This window comes from Octopus bimaculoides, chromosome 1 (assembly GCF_001194135.2).
Source record: "Octopus bimaculoides isolate UCB-OBI-ISO-001 chromosome 1, ASM119413v2, whole genome shotgun sequence".
In the NCBI taxonomy this organism is placed as follows: Eukaryota; Metazoa; Mollusca; class Cephalopoda; order Octopoda; family Octopodidae; genus Octopus; species Octopus bimaculoides.
The window spans coordinates 35,863,874-35,872,189 of record NC_068981.1 but is presented as its reverse complement, the minus strand read 5'-3'; the positions used below and the strand labels follow the sequence as shown (position 1 = coordinate 35,872,189).

At 32.8% G+C, this 8,316-nt stretch overlaps 1 protein-coding gene, 1 long non-coding RNA gene and 1 other non-coding gene across 3 annotated transcripts in view; 2 read left to right on the top strand and 1 right to left on the bottom strand.

Annotated features, from left to right (window-relative positions):
• Positions 1–8,316, top strand: part of LOC106878977 (neuroglian) — a 562,318-nt gene that overhangs the window by 308,045 nt on the left and 245,957 nt on the right. The gene's annotated exons all lie outside the window — the stretch shown is intronic.
• The window catches only part of LOC128247283 (uncharacterized), a 37,292-nt gene continuing 29,389 nt past the window's right edge, over positions 414–8,316 (bottom strand). The window contains exons 2-3 of the long non-coding RNA XR_008263639.1: positions 7,156–7,235; positions 414–2,140 (exon numbers count right to left, since the gene is read on the bottom strand). This is a non-coding gene — a long non-coding RNA (uncharacterized LOC128247283). The remainder of the gene's footprint in view (positions 2,141–7,155; positions 7,236–8,316) is intronic.
• LOC128250096 (U6 spliceosomal RNA) lies at positions 5,253–5,357 on the top strand. The gene has a single exon (XR_008266219.1). It is a non-coding gene; the product is annotated as a U6 spliceosomal RNA (small nuclear RNA).

Sequence of the window (8,316 nt, the reverse complement as noted above, 5' to 3'; positions counted from 1 at the left end):
TCTCATGCATCCTTATTTTTCCAACCATTATATACATGAACTACCATTGAACTTCAAAAGCTCAAAGACAATTTAATGTATTGGTATAGTTATTTTTTTATATATTATTTTCTTCATTTTGTACTTCCTTGTAAAAAACATTTTCATTCGCCGTCTTGAAAATTTGCTTCACAATGAAAGCCGGTTAGAAATCTTTATTAAAACATGCTTCCAATTTAGCATTCTGCCTTATTCTTCATTTTCCTATATATATATATATATATATATATATATAATCTCAAAATATTTTACACAATAAATTTGTGTACTTACTGATGAATTGTGAATCAAAAATACCAAAATACACAAGTTTATCTCCTCTCTGTTGTTGAGTTCTACTTCCCAATGAAGTGTGCCCCAGGAGATCTGTTTTTATATATAGTTCATCATCATGTTAATCTATACTGGAATACTATGCATGATGAGGTCGCCTTGTGGAAGTGTCTTGCTATTATGTATTGCTATTTACTCATGCATATACAGTAAGATACTGAAACTAATCCTCTTTTTCAAACCATAAGATCTATGAAGTACATGGATATTCCATTGTATTAAGTGGCTGACAGACTAATCCTTCACCTATGATGTTGGTCTAACACAGTGTCACAGTTAATATTTCTAACTAGAGGAAAAGTAATCAGAATTGCAAGCTAACACAACTCTGTCACTTCTACAAAGCTAACTCTGTTTACAGCAGAGAATTATACCACCTTCACACCATGTGGGGTAACCATTTCATGCTAAGTGAACTCAGTTTTTTAGTCTGATGTGGTGTCAGAGATAAGTTATAAACAGAGTTTTCTGTTACTCTATGGCTGTGACCATCAATGTTTTCAAAAATGCAAAAGTGAACTGTTGTGTGTGTGTGTGTGTAAAAATATGAATACATTGATGATATTTGACCTAATAGAATAATGTACATATCAAAATACCTTTTCCCATGGTTCATATCTGGCAACAAATATTTTTGCATTGTGTGTCCTTAGAGAAAGCACTTGAGCAATTTTGATTGGCAGCCAAGTCTGTATCCCCTTGCAGATTACAATACCAAAACTAAGTAGAGTGTTAACTTACTAGAGTATTCTGTTAATAATGTAAACAAGACTTTCTATTACAATTTACATTTACACCATTGTCTATATAAACAGGTACTTATACATACACCTAAACTATTCAATTCTTTATTGTTTACCACTGTCATCATCATCATCATCATCACCATCATCATAGGTCTACTGAATCAGGACTGACTAGTACTACACATCATAATCATAATCATCATGATCCCCATAAAGATATAATTTTCAACTTGGCTTAACCAGATGTTGACTCATTTGTATTGACAATGATAGCTGGTGGGTGACATACCTATCCATCATTTATTATCAACAATTCAATCTCATTATTCTAATTATAATTTTTCTTATTATTATTATTATTATCAATATTTTTTCCTATTATAAATATTCGATTCTCACATGACAGATTAAGTAAGCCCGAATACAATGCCCGATACTAGCTCTTGCAGAGAATCTGAAAAGAATTTCCTTTGTGAGAAATAAATGGTTAATTTTGTATGTCAGGAATTCAAGATTTATGAGTTGTGAATACTTGCAGTTCTTTTCTCAGTAGTAATTTTGGAGAAACATCCTTTCTCTAAGGTCAACTTTAATTCTGTTGCTTCAATACTATAAATCTTTTTCCAAAGTTCAGTCAAGTAATTAACATGGCTTGTAAAGGTTCAGAGAATTTTGGAATATGACAAAAAGTTCAGGCATGCTCTTTGAACTATTGCTAGCAAATCATATATATTATACATATTTTGTGCTTTGTGTTTATGTCAGGAAGCAGAAGAGAGAGAATAAAATAGACGAAATTATATATAACTCTAAAAACTTTGCTTATAGCCAAAAGTTAATATTGAAATAATCAAACTTTACATCACCTGACAAATTACTGTTTGTGATCTGGTACAAAATTAGGTGATCATGATGGTTGTGATGCTCAACCTTATCTTCATCATCCTCATTATCATCAGCATCCTCATTATCATTACTTCCCTTCTGCATTGTAATTATAATCTTATCATGATTCTAATATACTGAGAATGAGAAGGAAGAAGAAAGGAAGTGTTATATTGAAATGGCTGTGATGAGAATTGTAAGAGTATTAACTGGTGACACAGATATAATGATTATAATGTTGTTGATGAAACTGATAGTGTTGTGATGGGTGATAAAAAACAAAAGCTAGATTTACCAACAAGTATTACAAGCACATGATATACAACATATTCTGTTGGCCACATCCACATGAAAAGAGAGAAATTGATATATCATTACACCTATTGAGGGAAGACATCTCTCAATGTCAATTTACCCCATGCTTCTTTTGTAGTTATTTTTTGCATTTATTATGTATTTTTACTATTTTGTTATTTTTTCTTGGTTTGCTTTGTTTGTTTTATTTCTATTCAGCTTCACAGCAATCTTGATTATAACAACAACAATTATAGCAAAAAAAAAAAGAGAAAAACAAAAGCATGTACAAATAGATTTCCAATATGTTGGGTGCCAATTTCCAATAATTGAAACTCCACGTCCTAATATCTGGTTATCCACTTCCAATAATATGGCATTGAGTTAGGGTATCAGTTCTAATATTTGATTTATCCACTACTGATGTTTCTGCATATAACTTGCTTGCTGTTTGGATATAGCAAGTCAAGTGCCGTGAGTTAATCCATTTTGTATCCTAATTATTGCTTCGTTTTAGATGATGGTGGAGAAGTAGAAAGAAAGGAAATAACTTAAAAGCATATAACAAAATAAATAGCAAAAACACACACACACACACACACACACACACACACACACACACGCACATATATATATATATATATATATATATATATATATATATATATATATATATATATATACCTTCATATAGTTATTACTTTGATGATTTGATCAATAAAAGCCTATAGCTTATACATTTACTCTTGTTTTCATCACCTCAGACTTCATTGTTCTCCAATCTTGTTATTCTTTATACACATACCATTATAAGAATATTTCTCTCTCTCTCTCTCTCTCTATATATATATATATATATATATATATATATATATATACCCATGCTGACACACACACTGTATGTATATATTAGTATATATCAGTATATGTAAATATTTGTGTGTGCATGCATGTGTGTGTGTGCACAAATGCATACATATCTATGTATACATACATACATACATACATATGTATGTATATATGTTATTAACAGAAAGAAACTTGTTACTGCCTCTTCTTTCAAATTTAAATCTTAACACCAAACACCGAACATAAGGCCAACTTCCTCTGTACTCAAAGGAACTTTTTGTCTTCCTAGTTATATGGTGACTTCACTAGTTGCTGGTGCCATAAAAATGTACTCAGTGTACTCTGTAAAGGGATTAGCATTAGGAAGGGAATCTAAACATAGAAACCATTCTAAAGTAGACTCTGAAGCAAGTCATTAAATCATGTTTAGCCACCTAACCCATTGCAGGTTGGACATGAAAGAATGATAATGATGATATAAAAATGGATGTGTATGGAGTGGTTGATTAACAATAGAAGTTAAAAGAAGAAAGGAGGTCTCCATAGAAAATACAAATTCATATCCTTTTATCTCATTACCAATACAACACATTTTGTTCTAGAGAAATGTACGATTTTCCTTACCTCTCCCTTCGCTTACCCACTTCTTACTCCCACTACCTTAACAGCATATACACACACATAGCTAGCTAATTAATTTGACACCTTTAGGTGCTATCATTTTTAAGGCAGCTGTACTGAGAGGTAACAATCAGTAAAGATCAAGAGTACATCCTTCAGAAGAAAAATGGAATTGGTAAACACTGTTCCATCAATATACCAGAATCAAGCAGAACTAGTAAACATTTTCATAACTTCTGATACCTTGTACCACATGGAACTCCTGCTGTGCCATAGTCAGGAAAAAAAAGTTTTACAGGCAAAAATGTAGTTATTACAGTAGTAGTAGTAGTAGTAGTAGTAGTAGCAGTAGCAGCAGAAGTGGTAGTGGTGGTGTTAATTATAGTCTTTGGAGAACAGAATAAGAGCTTTTGGTAATTAGGAACTGTGCATTGGGCAACGATTTTGTACATCACACCCGTAGCACACATACAGATATATCAACATACTGACAAATGCACATACACACATGCACACATATTTATAAAAAGAGAGGGATGGAGGTAGATAGATAAATATATGCACATACATCTATGTATGTATGTATGTATGTATGTGTGTGTGTATACATACATATCTATTCATACACACACAGGTGTGTATATATATATATATATATATATACATACATACATAAACTGAATTACGCAACACCATATGGTCATATGGAGAGAATGGATGAGATGCTGTACAGATTAGTCAGTAGGTGAAAGGTCATCCTATAAATAGATATGGCATGGAAGAGAATTAAAGATCTTGTGTTGACTTTAAAACCAATCTATTTAGTTCAAGAAGCTGTGTAAATATTGTGGTTCCATTAACCTTACTTCAGCATTTGTGTAATTTCATCATTACAGTATTGAACATAAAAGTTGCAGTCTTTTATTTTGTTTTATATTTTTGCTTCTTTTACATACTGTTCTTTCCGCTCTTTACATTTCATCCTTTCAGGGTCAATAAAATAAGTATCAGTTGAGCACTTTGGTGAATTAATCAACTTCCCTCACACCTCATAAATTGCAGACCTTGTGTCATAATTACAAAGAATTATCATTATTATTATTCAGTAGTCTTACTTTTATCATGTACTTTCACTGCACTACTGAGCGCAGCTCTGTGTCTTGAGTATGTGCTGTGGTTTGTCATAATGCTCTTATTTTTACTGTATTGAAAGTGTTTTACATAGGATGTTGTGGTGCCTAGTAGTGCTATTTTCTGTATGTTATATATACTTGTTAGTCCTGGTGTTTTTGTTATGTATTTGTTTGAATATTTTTTTATTATACCTAAGGCACCTACTATGATAGGAATTGTTCTTGTTTTTAAACTCCACATTCAAGTTACCAGGGTTATTATTATTATTATTATTAGTAGTAGTAGTAGTAGTAGTAGTAGTAGTAGTAGTAGTAGTAGCAGCAGCAGCAGTAAGGCAGCAAGCTGGCAAAATTGTTAACCGGCAGTACATATTCAAAAATTGGAATGATACATAGAAGATTAGCATGGCCCCTGCGCAAGGATGACACACAATTTCATAAAGCATTCCATATTTTTTGTAGGCGCAGGAGTGGCTGTGTGGTAAGTAGCTTGCTTACCAACCACATGGTTCCGGGTTCAGTCCCACTGCGTGGCACCTTGGACAAGTGTCTTCTACTATAGCCTCAGGCCAACCAAAGCCTTGTGAGTGGATTTGGTAGACGGAAACTGAAAGCCCGTCGTATATATGTATATGTATATATATGTATGTGTGTGTATGTGTTTGTCTCCCCAACATCGCTTGTCAACCAATGCTGGTGTGTTTACGTCTCCATAACTTAGTGGTTCGGTAAAAGATACAAATAGAATAAGTACTGGGCTTACAAAGAATAAGTCCTTTAGTCAATTTGTTCGACTAAAGGCGGTGCTCCAGCATGGCCACAGTCAAATGACTGAAACAAGTAAAAGAGAGTAAAAGTGAGTATGCCAGACCAAATGCTTAGCAGTATTTCAGCTGTCTTTACATTCTAAGTTCAAATTCTGCCAAGGTTAACTTTGCCTTTCATCCTTTCAAGATTGGTATATTAAATACCACTTGAGCACTGGGGTCGATGTAATCAATTTAACCCCTCCCCGAATTTTCTGGCTTTGTGCCAAAATTTGAAACCATTTTTATTATTAAGGTGGCAAGCTGGCAGAAAAGGCGGTGCTACAGCATGGCCACAGTCAAAAGACTGAAACAAGTAAAAGAGTATATGTCAGACAAAATGCCTAACAGCATTTCTTCTGAATTTTTACATTTTGAGTTCAAATTCCACCTAGGTTGGCTTTGCCTTTCATTCTTTCTGGGTCGATAAAATATGCACCAATCGAAGACAGTAGGGGGTGGGGCTCCTACTAAAATTGCTGGCTTTGTGCATGTGGTAGAAAGAATTATTTTTACTGTAGGGTAGTGGATTGCTGAATTGTTAGAGCATCAGGAAAAAATGCTTTGTGGTATTTCTTACAGCTCTTTGGGATTGCTAAGACAAAAGAACCAATCAAGTACTGGAACTGATGGTATGCACTCCCTATAAAACTGTTGGTCTTGTGTCTATATTAGAAATCATTATAGATGTTATTATTGTTGTGGTTTAATTATTGTTATTATATGTTGCAATGTAGGAAGAACATTTTACAAATAGTGGTGGTGGTGGAGGAGGAGGAGGAGGAGCCATAAGAAGTTATGTGTTGAAGAGTAATTTTGTGGAGGGGGGGGGGGCTATCAGAGGAAGGAGCAGTGCCTATGACCTACACAGGGTCTCCAGCCAGACCACCTTATGAGATTGAGGACATTGCTGTTCTTTATAAATAGATTTAGGAAGAAGGGAAAGAGGGAAAGAAAAGTAGAGAGGAAAGTAAAAAAGAAATAGAGAATGAAATGATGGAAGAAGAAAAGTGGTAGTGTTTCATAAATAGAAAATGTGGGGAAAAAGAGAAGCAAGGAAAAGCAGAGTTACTAGAAGATGAAAGGATGAAAAGTGAAGGAACAGATACCTAGACAAAAAAAAACCAGAATTTGAAGAAAAGAAAAAGAATGGATGACTCAGCAGGAAAAGGAGAATTAGTGAATGATTGAAGTTGAAGAAACAGAAAAAGCAAGGAGAAAAAATAAAATGGAAAAGCATAACTGGAAATGATCATGAGAGGTAGAAGTAAAGGAATATGCTTCCAATAAAAATGGCACTCAGGCAAACAAAAATTTAAATTTAAAACAAGAAAATGTTTAATATTTGTTGAAATCATCAGTTATTGTATTGGATTATACAAAAAAAAAAATTGAATTTACATTTATTCATAACCAAAATTTAATAATCAATGCTTCTGACATGATTACCTTGTAGTTTTATAATCCTATTAATCATACTTTCAGCAAACTTTTTTCAATAATGTGGCCTCTAATTTGTGCTAGAGTTTCTGAAATGACAGATAAAAATACTTTGTTTTTTTAAAAAAGTTCTTGAATTCACCTTCTACTCTAATGATCTGGCATAAATTTTCAATGGGATTAATGTCTTAAAATTATACAGACTGAAACAAAGTCTCATTTTCATGATCTTGCAGGAACAAAAAGAAAAATGTTAACATACACATATTATACTTCTATTTCCAAACTTACAAGTCCTCTTATTGATTATAGACAGTCTTCTTTGAAATATCAACAGATCTAATCAAACAGAATGATAGCCATCTTGAAGTAAGGAAAACCTTTATTTCAGCTTAGAAGGTCACAGCTTGGGAGAAATTGAGAACCATTTTAGCTTTAGTTCAATCACTCAGGGTTTTTTTTCTTTTTCTTTCTTTTTTTTTCTTTTACACCAGAAATGAGTTCTTACAAATATGAATTCTGAATCCTTTTGCAGATTCTTTAATGGTGCCTCTGGATACCTTACTTTTTACAAGAAAATTTGTACCCCTTAGCAAATTTCTTCATGTCTCTAGAGAGTAATTTCATAAGTCTTCCCTTATCCTTTGAACTCAAAATCTTTTGTCAAACTCCATTTTTCTGACCTCTTCCTTTAAGGTTCTGCTTAATTGAATTTAGAAACTCTGTATTGAAGACAGTTTCAATGCATATTTTTCTGTCATTTTGGAATTTTATTTTGTTGCAGAAACTAATATCTGCTCACCTTGAAATTCTAGTATGATCTTTAGCTTCCCTTCTACTGAATTTTAAATACCCCACTTCATTTAAAAAGATACTGAAAAATATTCTTATCTTATAATGTTTATACAATAAATTAAGTCCAGAAGTTTGAAAATTTAAATATTAAAAAATTACAATTACACAAAAGATTTCTTGGAAAATTTTATATGCAGATGCGCGCGCGTGCACACACACACACACACACACATATTTAATCTTTTATCCTTTATCTTTTACTTTTTTCAGTCATTTAGACTGCAGCCATGCTAGGGTACCAGCCTGAAGAATTATAGTTGGACACATAAAACCCAGTACTTATTTTATCAGTCTCTTTTGTCAAACCACTAAGTT